We start from the raw sequence: 20253 nt of genomic DNA, 5'->3' as shown, positions 1-20253 counted from the left end.
GTTCCTAATTGTAATGGATAAGAATTGCAATAAAAATTATAGCTCATAGGAAATGTAGAATTATAAAACAATCAGATAATTATTAATTTTCTCAACTGTATTCAGAATTCTTGCATCTTTTTCTTTAGCATTGAGTCATCTATGATTGTTTCACTAATGACCTAGCTAACTACAGTGTTATCAAATGAGTCTTACAAAAATGCATATTATGATGCTTCAAATCATTAAAACAGTATAGATAATGGCTATCTGGTTATATCTTTGTGTAAGGTCTTTCTGATTTGTATATAAAAATATTTGAGTTATATTTATTTTATTGACAAATGTTTAGAAAGCAGACGTAAAACTCTGATTGAATGTAGGTCTTTACATTTATGACTTAAATGAATGTAGGTCTTTATACTGAAAGTAATGCTAGTTTCATAACTCCCTACAATTAAATATAATATGAATTTCTTTATCTATGAATTTGCAATTTGAAAGACACACAATTTGCATTTTTGATAGTCCAGTATCAATGAACACATAAATTCAGAAATTTTAATGAAGAAGATTTCTACTTTTTCTACAATATTCATTTAATTTATTTACACTTATGTATAGAGTTTGAGCTTAATTTCAGGAGAGGAGACTAGAAATGTTAAATTTTTGTTTACTCGTTTACCTGTTTTAAAAGTATCTGGAAGTAGCATTCGAAGGTAATTTGAAATTTTTACTTAACTTTAATATCTTCTACAATTTAAACAAAATGAAGTAATGTGGTATGCATTATAGAAGAAGATATGATTTTACTAAATAATTACAATATTATTTTTTTTTAAAAAAAACTGGTGTAAATATCTTATTTTTCTTTCATGTCTTTCTTTTTTCTTTTTTTTTTTTTCCATTAAATTACTAGACAAATTGCGTACTTTTGACCGATCTTACTAAAAAAGGTTTGGTTCCTGGAGTAATCATCCAAATAATTTTAAAAATCATATAAAATGTGAAAAAGGTTGGATAGGAGGTAGTCAGCTGAGGAGCATTTGATATTTTCGTTTGTAAAGTAAAAAAGAATATATATCTTTTCTCATTTTAGATCTTTTTTTTTTTTTTTTTTTTTTTTTTTTTTACACAAACCAACCTTATCTCATATAAAAAAAAAATAAAGCTTTGAAAACTACAGATCTCAATAAGTTCAATCTCAGTGCAGATTTCAAAAGTTCTTTTGATGCCCTTCAAGTTCCACAACAGACATAAAAATTCTTGTGAAAGGCATCTCTCGTGAATAAAAAATACATTTTTATTTTAATTAAAAGAATAAATATTTTAGTAAAATAATAGTTTTACTTTTAATAAACATTAAGTTAAATTAATTTTAAATAATTCTCTTGCGCACTGATTTACGTAATGAAATTTGAATTTAACAAACATTCTCTATTCATAAAAAGCAAATTTAAAGTTAATTAAATTTTAAATTATGAAATTTAATTGTAAACAAATGAATGATTAATTATAGCTGCGAACTAATCTACAATATCATTTAAATTCTGAATTCATGGATGACGAAACACGAATTGAATAATTGAAGAGTTAGGTTTGGAGGCAACTTCCCTTGATAAGTTTGTCTCCTGCCTGCTCAACAATTATTCACTTATACATTTTAAAAAAATTTTTAGGATTAAATTTTTTTTTTTGCAATTATATATTTATTCATGGATTTTGATACTTTCACGTAATTTATATATGCTCTCAGAATTTAAATGATGTTGTAGATTAGTTCGCAGCAATAATTAATCATTTATTTGTTTGCAATTAAATTTCATAATTTAAAATTTAATCAACTTTAAATTTGCTTTTTACGAATATAGAATGTTTGTTAAAGTTTTATTTTAATTAAATATGTTTACTTTTTGTTTATTTGCATTTTTTCTATTGATTAGTTCTTAAATGTTAATGTTTTTTAAAGAAATCGAAAGTTGATTAAAGAAATCGATATATTAATATATGAATATAATATATGAATCATATGCTGAAAAATTCTTTCCCTATGCTATTTACATACTAAAATGGGTTTTTTTATACTGAAATAAGTACTCGATATATACTGAAAAGTTTTTTTACATTCATATACTGAAAAAGTATTTCCTTATGCTATTTATATAGTGAAAAATGTTTCCTTATTGCGAAATAAATACTGAATGTATACTGAAATGTGTTTTATATTCTTCCCTAATGCTATTCATATGCTAACTTGTTAGTTTTGAAAGACTCTTTTTAACTTTCCCTCTATATTAATTTCCAAACTTGAGCTGAAACTTCGTTTGCAACATTAAACCACAGTATTTTATAAAAGAAGACTCCCATCATAAGTTATCTATTTTATGAAGCAGTATAGAGATTGTTTGTTGAATTATATAATCACCTTGTATTAATGTTTATTTCTCAGATCAAATTATATCCAAAAGTGCATCCTGAAAAATTCGTTTACAATAGATTGTGCTACTTTCAGATTTTGCAGTGCGTCAGGAAATAATATTTTGAATCTATATTTTAATCAAAAGTTGCCATTCTTAATATTATATTATTTTTATTAAACACAGTGCTTTATAATCCACTCTTTTACGATTTTTAAGTAATTATAAAAATTTATAGTTGTTATTGAATAATGAAAAATATTTATGGCACCATAATAAAATTTAGCGTAGATATGTCAGCCTTGTTCAAAATTTGTAGCTTAAGAATAAACAATAATTTTACTTTCCTTCATTTCGTAAAAAAAGTGATATCATGTCAAAACTTTGCAAATAATGTACCATCTATTAATGCAGTTATAAAAAATTAATTAAATAATAAATACTTCATTGTATACATTTAAAAAATTAGGAGCGCGAGAAAACTGTAAACATAGCAGAAATTTCCGTCTAAGTTAGAACTAATATTTAATATTGCTTCAAAAATATTTGCGAATAAGCTATACATGGAAAACCATAAGCATATTTTGAGAATGTATTTTTGTAGCAAAAGACCGATGTTTATAGTGTTACCCATTGCAAAAAAACATGAAACTCTCTAAAATACCTTTCATATTTATCAAATAAAACTTCCATTTATATATCATTCTATATTTAGCAAATGAAAAACTGCTTATAAGGATTTTTAACGTTAAATTTACATTACTGTCATATAATAAATTATTTTTAAAATTACGTTATATAATCAGTATTGATCAAAATTGAAATTACTAGGGATTTAAAAGCAAATCTCTTACCTCAGTTTTCAAATTTTCCCCTTTTTAAATATACAGAAATATGCAATAAAATACCGTATTGTCTCAAAACATAATGGTGTCATATATGAAAAAGTTTTGTCTTTTTAAGAATCTTTCAGAAAGACAAAAGGGGCTTACATATAAGATGTGCCCACGTATATAAGTTTGATATATCAACGTAAGTTACAAGAAAAGCCATTAAAAGTCTACTCTTATTATTTGAGATAAAATTAAGTAAATATAGTATCTCCCATTGCTTTACGAGTTAAAAAATACTCTTAAACGTATTCTTTAATATTAAGCTGCCTGATCAGGATGATTTCAGAAAGGAATAGAAATTGAAAATTTCGTCTTATATGCATCCACAATGGTATTAAATTTACTGAATTTTATTAAAATATAGATAGCTTATTAAGCTAAAAATTTATCCATTGTAAACAAGTAAAGTCATTTTCTCACACAAACATGAATTAATGAAAAATGAAACGAAATAAAATTTTAATTGATAAGAATTTTTCAAAAATATCGTTAATGTTAATACCAAATCTCCAATAAATTTTAGCTTCGCATACCGTTTCAGTTAATAAATGATATTTAAACGAACAAGGCATCATCATTTGTCGTTCATAATTTCCCTGATGAAATAAAATTTGATTTATACTACCAAAGAGTGTATACCAAAGAGGCTTAAATAAAACACATTATATGGAGTAAACTATCATTCACATATATTCATGAAAGCTAGTATAATTGTAAATATCAACTCTAAGAGCATAAAAATTCGCCTAATATTTTTCAGAAAATATAATGTAATTACGACTCATGTTAAAGCTGTAGTAATAAAAACATGTATAATTATATCAGACATTAAACATTCTCATTAATTAATGTATAAAAAATTTACACCTGCAGTTGAAAATTGTAGGCTATTCCCCTTAAATAGTCTAAAATAGACCGATCATTATAATTATTTACAATCTTTTGAATTCTGAAAGATGTATCTCTGTAAACTTTTCTACTTACTGGTGGATGGTGACCTGCAATGTATTGTTCAATTTTTATAGAATTTAAATTTTGTTCCTTTTATAAGCAATCAATAAATTTCCAGATTGTTGGATGGCATCCGTTCATAAGTTCGTTGAATCTGCGATGCCATCCTTCAACCGCATTATTTGTCCTTGGAACTTTATCTTTTACAGCATCATAACAGTTCCAAAGAGAGATGTCAAACACTGGTCTGCGACGTTGTCCACGACGAGTAAATCTACCAATCCATGTGTCTTCAAAATAATTTATGATTGGCTGAATGATGTTCATATTATTTACAAAATAAGTTATGATTGGCTGAATGATGTTCATATTATTTACAAAATAAGTAGATGATATTAATTGTTCAAATGCTTCAATGACATCTGAAGTAGGAACGAAAGCCAAAGCTGCAAGTTGAGAGATTTCCAAAACGAAATTCGGATCATATTTACTTTGCAAACCTGCAGACTGCATCTTTCTATACACACACTGACTTAAATGAAAAAAAAAAACATCCTCTCTGAATGATATTCGGAAAGGAATTTTTAAAGGCATTTATGGCAGCCTTTTCAAAATCAGTCATTACAGTTTTGGGCTGCAGATTCGGTTTCTAAGATTTTATCACCATAAACACTCTATTGTATGTTTCTTCGCGTTTGTTTGGCATTAATACATACACTGAAGGTATCACATTATCATATTTAACACCATGGATTGTATAAATCTGACTGAAAAGTGGTGGTGTTGCTTTAAAAGTTCCATCAGCAAACCAGTTCGGACATTCAGCCATGAAGTCCAGATTTCTGAGGGTCGAAAAAATTAGAATTCTGTCTGTCTGCGCTCCACTGTCATACAGCAAAAATTTCTCTTCTTTTAGTGTTTTTGAAAACTGTTCTGGGATTACTAATTCTTCAAGACATCTAGGATTATGCAATGGCATTTCTCCGTGTCGAGCATATCTGATAATTTTTTTAATATTTTCCACTGGTGGTATATGCCCCGAAATAGCACAAGGAAGACCAATTGTACCAACTGCTGCTAAAGAATGTGTCGATTCTTGCGTTGTTACGGCACGCTTTTTAATTGAACTCATAATCTCTTTCGCTGTAATTTTGCCAGCATTTGGAGGATGCCCGTGAGATTTTTCAAGAATGATATTATCGTCTTGAATGTGAATTCGCTCTTTGCACTTACAAGTAAAATACCCTACACATTTCCAAATACTTTTCTCAGCACTAGCACGTTCAAAATTATAGATGTATCCTTTCACCATGAGTTGTTTACGGTTCTTCTGGCTGATGATATAGTGTAACGGCATGTTGCTTCTCTGACAGAAAATGCAGTTAAGTTTCCGAGTTTCAGGTACAACTAAGACTTGGAGCATCAGACATACATTGTTTACCTAATTGTCAAACAATGGTTTTCTCGTGGCAGGAGCCACCTGTTTCCCGTTCAGGTTCAAATGACGTTTTACAGTTTGTTAAGTGAAAATAAGCAGGTGTTCTATTATTGAACACAGTTAGTATATGTTTATTAGTAGTTGAACACCAGGAAAATTTCTGTGAACTGAAAAATGTCAGCTAAGCAATTTACAATTTGATTTATTTTCAGTGTAAATGGAATCATTATTGCTAGTTTAAAACTAATGAGCAGTTTTTGTATATAGTGCTGGAACAGATTAAAAATTTAATAAAAATTAAACTCGAGGTTCCTTTCAGGTAACGAATATTAGCATCTTTACTGAGAAAAGCTAGTAAACAGAGTTTTGAAATCGGAATAAATTATTTAATTATCTTAAAATGGTTCAGACCCAAAGAAAAAGATCTTTAAATCAAATATCAGATAGTAATTGAATCTTAAAATAATTAGACTGAAATTTTATGATAAACAATTAGAAGTAAAATGAAGATAGAAAAAGAGATGAGTCTAGTTAGAATAAAAATATCTGTGTAGAATTAAAAGAAAAAGAGTAAAAAATACAGCAATCCAACATCCAAGTTTTAGTTATAGAGATGTCTTATATAAGCATATTATACTCTAAGTAAAGTGGTAAAAAGCCTTCCGTGTCATATTTTTTTTTGTACAACTGGACTATTGTAATGATCTGAATGTTGAGTTTTATCAGAAAAACTTTATTAATTACGTATCTCGAGGTCTCTATCGATATTTATCCACGTATTGTCGAGCAGCGAGTACCAGATGCATGTAGATCACAGCCACTATCATACTATAAGACTATAAGAAAACCATTTACTTGAGAAACTTAAGATTGAGTCTAACAGGAAAATCAGAAATGAGCTATGAGCTTTAAATCTAAAAGTCACTCTGCACGTTTTTTTGACGCATTTTCATTTTTTATTGAATCTTTTTGTTCTTGTTTTACATTTAATTTTATATGAACAAACGTTTCGCAAAGCATTCGAATTTATAAATTATAATCTTTAATCTTACTATAATCATGACCCCTATTAGTGGCCGAATGGTTAAAATCGCTGAATGCTAGGAGTTTGAACGCAGTGCCATTTCAGGCAAAGAGGCTGGCTTCGTGGTTGGTATCGAGAAAGCCCTCATCGCAGGCATCCTTTCTCTAAGCTTGATAGCCTTTGTGTGCCTTGCCATACTTAAACAACCTAGCCTATTTTGTAAACATAGAAACATATGATAAGAGATTACACTCTTTATGGAAACGAAATGTACGTGTCGAAAGTGTGCAATTAAATTCTGGACATGTTGTTTACATATATATTTATATGTAAATGTAGTATGTAAATTGTGCAATGCATTTATTTGCTAACAATTTTTATTTTTAGTGCATTTTTATAAAAAATTTAATTAACAGGACCGAGACAATGATGAAGAGAAAGAAGTACTCAGCTGGAATAAATAACTCAGACGGGAATTGCACGGGAAAAAATAACATGGAAGACAGTGTTATTTAAACCTGAAAATTAATTAATATGCATTATTCTCTGTCCTGATAAATATTTTATGTAGGTTCTTTAGTAATTAAGTCTTTTAATTAAGTTTTGTTTAATTAGGTTTTCTTATCATATGTGTGGAGTTCAATCATTTAAGGTAATGTGGATTACCTCAGATAACAGGAAGTGCGGATAAATGGACAACTGTATTATTTCATAAAAAATTATCATTACGAAAATTTATTGCACACGGTACTGTTATTACGCACGGTGTTAAAAAAAGGTCCCTGAAAAAATATCCTGGAAAAAATGTTCCAATAAACATGTTTCCAGAAAAAATTAAATGTTTCTAGAAAATGTATGGCTATTTTCTTATTTTTCCAAATCTTATAGCAAACTATTTAGTGTCATATCATAAATATAACCACAAGTTTATATAACTTTTAAAATTAATTAACATTATTTAGCTTTTACATAAGAATTACATTTAATGAAATATGTTATACAAATGTACTAAATGTGAAATATTCTATAAAAGATACTTAAAGTGAATAGAATTAATCATACGATTGTGCTATGTGGATAATCACACATAAATTTAAACTAGGTCTTTGGAACATTGTGCATTATGGTTATCAATGTAGAGGTTACGTCGATTATTTTTTTAACAGTTTGTCGTAAAGGCCAAATCATATTCCCAATTCGTAAAGTCGTATATCATACTCCTAGTTAATAATAATCCGTAAAATAATATTCCCAGTCCGTAAAGCTGTAGATGCTGTTTCTAGGCCGTAGATGTGAAATATATGATATTTTATTCTTTAAGGGGCTCTGTACAATTCTAAATTTCATTTTGTATAATTTTTTTTAAAGATTACATTTTAATTTAGAATTAAGATTAATTAGATAATTAAGATTACATTTTAATTTAGAATTACTCGGTCCTGTTATTATGTAGATTTAATCGTACAGGAACAGACGTTGTGATCACGAGACATAAAGAAAGACAGTCGTGTGGGCGTTTGTTGAGCAATCGGAAGCAAAGGGGAATTAATGAAACATTTCGGAAAGCGGAACTGGAAAAAAAAAAAAAAAAAAACCACAGTACTTTTAAAAGCATTATACCCATTTCATTTACTTGTAAAGAAATGGGTATAATGCTTTTAAAAGTACTGTGTAAAGCACTTATATTTTTTCATTTCTTCGTATTTATATTATTCTCATTATTTACATAAACTAAAGTTTTATTCTTCAAGTACATTAAATCGTAAAAGGAAATTTTATAATTTTTGTGTTTAAAGACCGGACACCAAATTTTTAAAGTTGTTTTGACAGATTAAAACATATTTCGGGAAAATTTGTATATTTCTCTTATTGGTCTGAAGAAGTATTTAATAATAAAGAAATTAAAAAAAAATAAATAAATGCATAATGCACAGTTCTGAAAAGACACTGCTTAAAGTTTATATAATTAAAAAAATTATTTAATTTTGGAAAATCTTGTTCCTCAGATTTTAAATATTTTCCATTCTCAGCGACAAAGTTTGAATTTATGATGTTTTCATCATACGTATAATCGTAGAGTTTCGCCTCCTTAATTGAACTACGTAGATATGTAATTTTATCGGAAAAAGTTTAAAATTTTGGATTATTCATTATTCGTATCGTTGAACTTTGGCCAAAAAAGAAAGGAAAAATGTTAATTAAATCTATATTTTTAATATAATTCATTGATGAAATTATATATTAATTAAATAAATCTGTATGTATGAATACTTATATGCAAAAGAGGCAAAGGGCCTTTTTTCAAAAACAAACAAGGAAGGGCGATCTAAACACGTTTGAACTCTAAACTTTTCTGGGTTCTCTTTTTAAACTGCATGGTAGATGTAAAACACACAAATACTAAGAAGTTAAGAAATGCTATTTCTGTCTGTACATGGACCATCATCAGTAATGACCGAAATTTTCAGCTGTCTTTTATTAACCAAATAGCCTTCAGCGGCCAGAGGGGACAGAACCCTGGAGTAAGGCTTGAACGAAACACCCGTTCTCACGGATGTTAACTAATCTTTGACTCTCCCCAATAGTATAAATAGCTGTAATTCATCCGCCCTCCCCTGAGTTCAGCCACTTAGCTTGTTTTTCAATTCAATACTCAAAACTAAGACCTTCAAGCGTTAGTTTCCCGAAAAGTTCTTAATTGCTTTCATCTTGCATACAGATTGCTACAATTCCCAGGCAAATCCTAATTCTCACTTCTTTCGAAACAAATATATACTACCACTATTAATGAAAGAAAAATTTCCTTTTATGAATAACTGAATATGAAATGTAATCATTTATTAAAAAATGAACTTTTGTAAAAAACTCATAAATCAATATTCTGAAAATTTTAAGTGCGGTGAAATACAGCATTTAAGTCTCTCCCTTAACCCTTTCAGTCCCAATGGGTTAAGTCCCAGTAGATGTTTAAAGAAACCTAGAGAGAATTAAACGCATTAATTTACTACATAGTTGATGTCCCACTGGTAGCAGGCATCATTTTTAACATCCCCATTACAAAATTGTTGCGCGCATCTTCTTATAGAGGCTTAGTGACAGACTGTCAATTTCTGTTAGTGTGATTTGTGTCATTTGTCATAATTACCAAGAAGGTATTAAAAAAATCAAGTCAGTTGAAACAAATAAATTGGGATTGAAAGGGTTAAACAATTTAAGATGTTTTATAAATTTTCAGTATTTAGTTATTCAGATTTCAACCAGTAAAATCATCTTCTCCAAATGCCATTTGTTAAATGTATTTAAGTCCTCAAAAAAAGTATTTTTCCTTTCATTTAAAGATTTTATATTTTGACAACTTGCACATCCTTGTTTTTGATATTCTGCACTATATCACACGTAAAATTATAAATTTTTGCTCATAAAAACTCACAGATTCATGAGTCTATTTGAATTAATTGTGTTTCTTATATCCAAAACATGTTTAATATGTTGAAGACGTATATTAAGAGAGTTTTATAATATATGTTTAGTGGGAAATATGCACTAATATATAACATGCATTAAAATAATTGAGTCACAGGATCAGTAAGAAACCATGGTTATTACCAAAATAAATAAGGACAATATGCAACATAATAAAGACTACAGAAATGAATGAGAACAATATTTAAAATAAATAAGGACTATATACAGCTCCTCACACTCCCACATCATCACCATTACATAAGAATTAAACATGTTGCAACAATAAAATGAACAAAAAAGAGAGAGTCTGTGCAATCCATTACTGCAAAAAAAGCATATGTTTCGAGTATATACAAGTATTAATACATAGTATGAATCACAACCAACACACTAAAAGTTGTACTAAACTACAGCACACTAAAAAATACTATACTTCAAAGGTAAAGAATTCTTAGGACAAAGTAGACTCTGTGTCAGAAATATTAATTTTAATTTCGCTACAGATTTCTGGAGTGCATAAATTTAGATATTCTGAAAATTAAGAAACACAAAAGAAAAACATTAAAATTGTCTTAGGAAGTTTGTCACTGTAAGTTCAAGAAGTAATTACAAAATTTTCGAGTAAAATGTATATGAAAATTTAAATAAAATACTTTAAGTGCTTATAAGAAATGTCTTAATATAAAAGTTTTCTTCTACCAATGGCGGCCTTCAGCGGACTTCGGTTTTGGCCACTACTAAGTGATGGTCACTTTATTACGGAGGCACTTAATTATAAGTGGGCCACATTTGCCTCCTATGAAGGACAGTTACAATCCTGCCTTCTCCGAGGTTCGAACCCGGGACCTTTGGTATCGCAGCCCGGCGACTCAAACCACTATACCGTCTAGGCAGTCTAAATATAAATGTAAATGTAAGCATGCCTATTTAAAGAGACTACTCAAAATTCCATTCTTTTTAATCTTGAGTGAATGTGGTGAACTTGCGTAATGATTAAAATCAATGTTTATTGTTCTCAAAAACACTGTTCATCTTAGAGGGAGATAGTCACCAAGAAGGTTCACTGCAAGTATACATTATTTCTAAAAAAAAAAAAAAAAAAAAAAAAAAAAAAAAAAAAAAGCTGCACGAAGATTTTCGTGATTTTCCTAAAGTATAATGGGCATGTGAACCAGTTCCTGAGAATGTACTCCACAAAGGAATCCTACCCCTTAAGCAGATAGCCGTAGTGTGCTTTGGCATAATCTAATAAATATAAAACCTACTGAAATATTATACAGCTGACTTTCTTCATAACTAAAAAATCAGCATTCAAGTAACTGACTGCACGCTGTGCATGAAAATTTTAATGTCATGTTAAGAATAAAATGAAACAAAACAAGAAATAATTTTCTCTATAAGTGTATTAGATTATCAAAAATGAAGAAAATTATCTCAAAATTAACTTAGCAATTTTTTTAAAAATAAGTTTATGCAGTGACTTACCATTCTTTTTCTAATCTTTTTTAGATAATACTTTTCATGAAAAATTACCAGTAAAAACTTTATAAAAATGACTTATTAATGACCTTTGTTAGTTAACTATTAATATTACTTTGTTACTATATATATTACTTTGTTAGTTTGTTAGTTAAAATTCTATTAAGTGCTATAAGTTGCATTAATTTTCTATGCTTAAGTCTCCTTCTTACTTTTTCAGCAAAAATTTTTTAGCTAATAAAAAATATGAAAGTAAAAATTATCCTTCTTTCCATCTTGCGCTCATAAATCATTATGGGAATATCCATTTACAGTTATTAAAGCCTGAAAAAAGCATGTCTGCGATGTTATCGTCATGCGATGATTTGTATATACTTTATTTTTTACCACGATATTTTCGACGACGATGTTTTTAAACTGCGAAGTTTTTGAACCGCTTTATTTTCGACGACGATATTTTGTACGACGATGATTTAGAACTGCGATGTTTTCTCCCACGATGTTTTGTAGCACGACGTTTTCGCCTTGCGTTGTTTTCTCCGCGACGTTTTCGTCCGCGATGTATTTGCCGCGATGTTATCGGCGGACACCAAAGGAGCACATTCGGCATCGGAATAGTTTCCTGGCTCTTCAGTCTTTTTCACTATATCATTTCAGCTCTCCTCGTTTAAAGAACTTTATTAAGTATGCTTTTTATAAGGGTGGATACTTGGAGGACAAACCTGGAATGTTGATTGCGCCAATGCATAACTGCTTCGATTCACTGACAAATGATGAGTGTGCAAAGTGTGAGGTTATCGCTTTTGCAAAATGTTCCCAGAACCGTGTTTCTGCCCGTCTCACTGTTTATTTGATGAATTGACCACTGATTGTCTCTTGTAATAGATTTTGTTTGAAGTTAATAACAAGTCACATTTCCAACATCTCAACTTATATTGTTTCTTTTCAACGAGTTATTTCTTCCTTTATATTGAGATCTCTACCTTCTTACCATATTATTAGTTCATATAAATACATGAAACGAGCATTTTAGCGACTTTTGGCGTCCCGTTTCCTACACTTTACTGATGCTTTGTGAGTCCTATAGCTCCTAAACGCTTGTCCCTCTGCCCCTAAGATTTCACGGTTTTTCTACTTCTTTTCTACTAGTCTTCTGAAAACATTCCGGCAAAAACATCGTGGATGAAAATGTCGCGGAGAAAATAGCGCAAGCCGAAAACGTCACCGCTGTGGCAGAAAGGCGTCACCGTTGTAGCACCGTTCTGTCACCATTGTGGCAGAAAAGAAAGCAAAGAGAAAACATCGCAGTTTTAAAATATTGTGGTAAAAAATACCGCTGCCGCAAATAAAGCGGTTTAATAACATCGTCGTCGAAGATACCGTGGTATAAAATAAAGTACTTAAAAATCATCACATGACGATAACATTGCAGACATGCATTTTCCAGGCTTTAACATTTCTGAATGCATATTCACATAATGATTTGTAATATTCCATTTTCTGATCTTTCTTAGACTATATTTTTCATGAAAAAAAATAGTGGTAAAACTTTATAAAAAGATTAATATATTAATAACCTTTGTTAACTAACCATGTAAGTTTTAAATTAAGTGATGTAAGATACATTAACCTTTTGCACATTTTCAGTTTTTAAATTCAGTTTCCTTCCTTTTTCATCACAAAAATTTTTAATTCAAAAATGTAAAAGTGAAAATATTCCAATTTTCTACTTGCTCTCACAAATCATTATGAGAATACGAATTTACAGATTTTAAAGCCTGGATAGCGCGTGTCTGCGATGTTACCGTCATGCGATGATTTGTAGGTGCTTTATTTTTTTACTATGATATTTCTGACGGCGATGTTTTTAAACTGCGAAGTTTTTGAACTGATTTGTTTTCGCTGACGTTATTTTCTACCACGATGTTTTAGAGCTGCGATGTTTTCTCTTTGCTTTCTTTTCTCCGTTTTTGTTTCGTCCAAGGATGCTTTCGCCTAGCTTTGTTTTCTCCACGATATTTTCGTCTGCAATGTCCTTACTGTGGTGTTTTTGGATATAACCTTGCGATTTCTCTGCAGCGTCTGCACTGCTGTAAAATTTTGCCCATTTGCTATCCAGAACTAAAACAAAAATTTTGCAAGCATATAAATAGTACTGCAGTTAGATATGCCCTCTCTTTTGCTGCCTATGCTTGTTAAATAAAGTAGCTAAAGAACGTCTCTAGCTTGTCTGGTTAAAAAGGCATTGTTAAAAAGGTAGTGAGTCATTATCAATATTGTGGTGTGCAGATTTTTCCCATTGTGTAGGGCCATGCCATAGAGCAACCATTAAGTAATAAAGACATTACTTAATGGTTACTCTATGGCATGCTGGGATTATCAAGACATTTTTGGATTATAAAGCGGTTATGTAATTCTTCAAACATTCCCGACATCATCTACAACTTAAGAGACATGACTGCAGAGTAATTAATATCTTCACTAGTCAAGCACTGATCTAATATAAAAGTATCTCCAACGAACTATATTATCAAAGTATATGTAATAATGAAATTTAACATATATATACAGGGTGTGAGTCAGAAGTTTCAAGATTGGTTCATTTCTGAATAAGGGAGCGCGCTTGGACCGATTCCACCGAGTGGGGGAAGTAGTGGGGGCTGCCAGGGAACGAACCACTGCGGCAGTTGCCTCCGGAACCCTGGAGAGAGCGCATCGCGTGCAGCGTGAGTGCGTGTTATTGACCTCGGTCAATAAGTGGGAGCTCGCATGAGCAAGTCGCGTGTAAAGTGCATGCTGATTGTTTTATGGTAAACGAGGGATTCACAAGGAGTTTGTTGCTCGTAGACAGACTGTAACAAGTGACTTTTACGCTGGAGTGCTCCATAGCTTAAGGAATCGAGTCCGCTGTGTCCGCCCGGCGATTCAGGGCGATTGGATTCTCCATCACGACAACGCGCCCGCTCACAAGTCGCAAGCCGCCGCCGAAATTTTGGTCAAATTCAACGTGACAGCACTGCCACAGCCACCCTACAGCCCCGACGTGGCTCCAAGTGACTTTTCCCTCTTCCCCTAAATCAAGAAAGCCCTAAAAGGGAAGCGATTCGACACCATCCATCAGGCTTTGGCGAGAGCCCTTAACAGCATGACGCCCGAGGCCTTCCAGAAGGGCTACGAACAATGGAAGACGCGCTGGCAGGGCTGTATTGATGCTGGAGAATCATATTTTGAAGAATTTTAGTCCGTCGTACTTAAATGTCCAATAAATTTCTAGTTTTGAGGTAAGTCTTATAACTTTTAAATCACACCCTGTATATATATATATATATATATATATATATATATTTATATTTATATTGCGTCACCAAGCTTGTGCCAATATGATGATCATGCTGGGGATTATGGCAATACCCTAGCTGACACATTAGCTAAAACAACAGCCATCAATCTTGAGAATACAGCGGAAATATTGCAAGTAAAATGGCCCATCTCCCATTTAAAACTTGCCATACTCTTAAAAACTTTGTCACAATGGCAAACTGATTGGGATAATGGTGAAACTGGTCGGAGAACTTACGACCACATAACGTACGTTGATCACAACCGACAAATCACCAATCCTCAACTGGTCCACTTTATATCTGGTCATGGACCTTTTCCTCAATATTTATATAGACATGGCATCACAAATTCAGGTATATGCGTATGTGGCGCCTTAGGTGAGCCGGAACATTATTTACGAACTTGCCCTTTAACTGAAAGATACCATATACCTTTCGCTGCTGCTAATCAAAGGGCTTTCCTCAAATTTCTCATTAAGCAAAAACATCTTATTAAAAGAATCACTACCATCATGGACATTTTGCATAATTATGGCACGGATTGGTGCCAGGCCTCTTAGCATTTTTCAGTTGTCAATTATTTAACTATTAATTATGCCTATATTATTGCTTTCTCATGGTACTTTCTGTATTGCTTTATATATTCTATTTCTTATACATTATTATTCTTATAGTACGTACAAATGTATTGGTATAATTGTTTACTAGTCCATGTATCTCATCGTTCTTGTCATGTAATAATAATATATTGTACTATCTTGCAATCCTGAAAAGTGATGTCTTCGTATGGAATTCTGTATAGCATTCTGTTTAATTACCGTATTTACGCGAATCTAATGCGCATCGTTTTTGGCCAAATGTAGTATTCAAAATTGGGGTGCGCATTAGATTCGATGGCGCGTTAGATTCGAGTGCAAAGTTCGCCGATGACGTCAACCAAATTTCTCGACTACATTTACCGTTACATTTATCGTTGACACATTATTGCATAGAGGATACAAACTGCAGAGTACGCAGAGGGGACGAAATGGAGGGCAAACAGAGAAGAATGTCATATGACGCTACTTTCAAACGTAAAGTAATTCTTTATGCTGAAAAAAATGGCAATAGAAAGGCAGGGAGAGAGTTAAACGTAGCTGAGAGCAATGTTCGCTTGTGGCGGCAACAGAAATTGGCACTGTTTGCAACTAAAGCTAGTAGAAAGAAATTCACTGGCCCTCGCAAAAGAAGACACCCTAAAATTGAAGAAAAAGTTTTGGAATTTGTACGTGAAAGGAGGAAGAATCGACAACCTGTGACTAGTGACACCATAAGAAATAAAGCAAAAGAGGAGGCTGAAATTCTTGGAATACCGAAACAAGAGTTTAAGGCTAGCCGTGGATGGGTGGATCGGTTTATGAAGCGGATGGGTTTATCTCTAAGACGCCGTACAACAATATGCCAAAAGCTTCCTGCAGATTATGAGGGAAAACTACTAACATTTCAGCGGTATGTCATCACACTTCGGAAGGAAAATAATTTTTCAATGGGGCATATTGGCAACGCTGACGAGACGGCAATTTGATTTGATATGCCTCGTAACTACACCATTACGGAGAAGGGGACTAAGGAAGTTATCATCAAAACTTCGGGATGTGAAAAACAACGCGTAACAGTGATGCTGGCAATAACAGCAGATGGGTGCAAACTTCCCCCTTTCTTAATCTTCAAACGGAAAACATGCCCTAAAACCCCTAAGAATGAAAAGCTGTTCCCAGATGATGTCCTGATTCGAAACCAAGAGAAGGGGTGGATGACGGAATCATTAATGCTCGGATTGGCTCCGAAATGTATGGAAACGCCGTCCCGGTGGGCTCTCTAATCCACCATCAATGCTTTGTCTAGACGCATTTCGTGGTCATCTCACCGACGACGTAAAAAAGAAGATGCACAGCCTAGGCAGTGATCTTGTTATCATTCCTGGAGGGATGACGTCTGTGTTACAACCCCTGGACGTTAGTATAAATAAACCATTTAAGGGGTACGTTCAGGCGGAGTACGAAAAATGGTTTTGTGAGCCAAACCGTGTATTGACCCCGACAGGAAAGATTAAGCGTGCTGCACCGCACATTGTTGCACACTGGGTTTCTGCTGCCTGGAAAAGCATCGAAGCGCCAATGATTGTGAAATCTTTCAAGAAATGCTGCATTTCACATTCATTGAATGGCAGTGACGATGACGTGCTCTGTAGCGCCGAGGATGACGATGACGAGGAAAGAAGAAATTAATCTGCTTCTGACGAAGAGAGCGGCGAGGATTCCAGTGATGAAAACATTAGTGAATAAAGACGTTTACTATTAATCACTGATTGTAGAAACTGTTAGCTAGATAGAAATGTTACGATTTATTTCATGTTCATATTTTACTATAGGTACCGTATATACTGTAGTGCTAATTAACAATGATTGTTTCACATGACAATAGCCCACTAATAGGTTAATTCTATGTTCTGCTACTTTATGTATAAATCCATTGTTGTATAAAATATGGTATCTAAATTTAAATAAAATTATCATACCATTAATTGATAGTTTATATACAAATCCATTGTTGTATAAAATAAGATTCAATAAATTCCTCATATCATTGATGCGCATTACATTCGCCGACAAACAATTTTTTTATTATTTAAAGTTTTAAAATGGGGATGCGCATTAGATTCGATGGCGCATTAGATTCGCATAAATACGGTATTTGTCATAGTATTGTACAGCTTATTATTATACTGTAATTTTGTACTGGTACCTCTAAGTTTTGCATAGTATTATTTTATATTGTAATATTCCAACACTGAAGAGTCTTGTATAATAATGAACCTTACCTAGTTGCCTTTGCATTGTACGGTCCTATTTTTGCCGCAACCCATTAATTCATATTTTTACCTGCTCATTAGAATTTTTCTTGATATGTTTGAATGTATCATTTCATCTCAATAGTACAAGATTTTAATTAATATTTTAATTCTATATCTTTTAATTCTATATTGTAATACTATTTTAGTCTTATTCACTCCTGTAGTGCAATCAATGTCGTACTGCTAATATGGTATGGGTAGTATTTTCATATTTATATCATAATACATTCATACTTCTGCACTTTTAAATATGATTACCATGCATCTATTCTGTATATTGAAATACTTATATCATATTTATCGTAATATGTTGCCATCTTTATGTAAGTGTAAACGAAGGCATTCCTATTTATTGCGAATACAGCTATCTCTCTTAGCATATGTGCCATTGAACTGATCTAAATTGATTTCAACACAGTGAAACATTCTTGGGCATTGTGCAATGTTAGTCTTACCTACTTTATTGGACTATATACCTGTTGTAAATTACCATATGCCTTACCACATTGTATGTTAATTATTCTTGTCTTGCATGTAGTTTTGAATTATCAGTAATATATAACATATATTTTAGAATCTTGGCTAAAATACTGTATGTATTAATTTACAATTTAGTTTGCCCCATATTTAATTGTAATTGTACAATAGTTCTTAACTCCTGTGCAGTTATATTTACTGCATTATTCATATGCAATTTAACTTTATGTATAGTCTGCCTAATTTGGCAAAATAGTTTCTAATCATAGTCACACCTATGTATTATAATTCAGTTTGTATTTGCAACAATAATTATCTAATGTTTCCTATTGTATTTATTATATATTTTTCTTATTGATAAAAATTTATTATATTTCTGAGAGTGGGCACCAATTTTATCATGTTTTCTTGGTAATATTTAAACATATTCATAATGTTTGTGATATATTTGGTTGCAGCTGTTGTATACAATATTTATTTATGTACTAGTTAACCATTTGTTTAGAATAAGGATTGTTCAGTGAACTTGTGTGTAATTCTGTATTGTATCATTGTATTATATCGCATCATATTGTGTTATTTCGTATTATATTTTTAAAATGAATACTTGTGTATTATTGCATTATATTGCATCATATTGGGGCATATCGTATTATATTTATAGAATGAACTCTTGTACTTTTAGCCTGTAGAATTTTGGCCATCTTTAACTTCTGTATTGTAGGCACTGGCTGCAATGCTTATAGACCTTTTTGTTAAGTGTTAAATCCTATTGGCGTTATACTGAATATTATACACTACACCAACCCAACCATATATACTCCACTAGTTATTAGTTCTCATTTTTTTATTTCTGTATGCCTTAGATATCATTATACCGTATCGTAACTGTGTTATTAGTTATCTTATCTTTTATTGAATTATACCATTGTCACCGTCTCTTCTCACAAGATCTTAGTCATACATATTCTACTGGTACACCTGTGTTCGCATAGTGTATTTGTACTACTTCTACCGTTCTGTAATGCATATATCTTCGCTGATATACTGATATTGTCTGTTTATTTCCGTTAATACTATATATGTATTAATAGTTCTTTATGTTATATGTCTGCTATATATAATATTGTATTTTGATCTATATTTACCTTTAATATTGATAATTTTAAGTGTTTACTTTATATTTGTATTATTATGTACTCGTACCATTTATGTCATGTATCAAATTAACTCTTTGTTGTAACCTTATTATATGTATTTTGCCATTGTACGCCATGTATTTGTTGTTTTATCTTTCAATAAATACTGGGCCTGGGCGATTGGAGAGTTCAGCCCGCTGGGACCTTTTGGTCTGTGGACTGTCCCTCGGGTTGGATTAGGCGTTAGGCTTCGGCGTCGGGTTCGAGTCATTTTTGTGGCCTTAATGGCTCTAGATAAGGTGGACATGTTGCATATACCAATTAACCATTATGGTAAAGGGATGGTGCACACGTCCCCCGTCATCTATCTATCTCTCTCTATATATGTGTGTGTTAAGATAAACATAAGAAAGCGACATTTAGGTTTAATGACAACTGCCGCTCTTATTCTTCATTTACATTTGGGTACTCCCCTTTTCTGTCTTAAAAACAGTAAGTATTTATAAAAATAGCAATCCAAATTGCATCATTTCAAATTAGTTTCATGTATCTTTAAATAACGCTGCAATGCAGACCTCTTTTACTCAATCAGACTAGAGATTTCAATTGAGAACTGAAAATTCTGGTTCTCTCTAGCACGCTTTCGTCTGAATGTAAGAAATTCCTCTCTTGCCTGGCTCCTGGTAACACGTTGCAGCTAATTTTACTATATCATGCATTGCGTTGATGATTAATCCATTGTATAGATTTTTGTACA

The sequence above is a fragment of the Stegodyphus dumicola genome, chromosome 3, assembly GCF_044657685.1.
Source record: "Stegodyphus dumicola isolate Sdum_Otavi_A_Nest chromosome 3, ASM4465768v1".
Taxonomy (NCBI): domain Eukaryota; kingdom Metazoa; phylum Arthropoda; class Arachnida; order Araneae; family Eresidae; genus Stegodyphus; species Stegodyphus dumicola.
Note: the sequence above shows the minus strand (reverse complement) of the source record.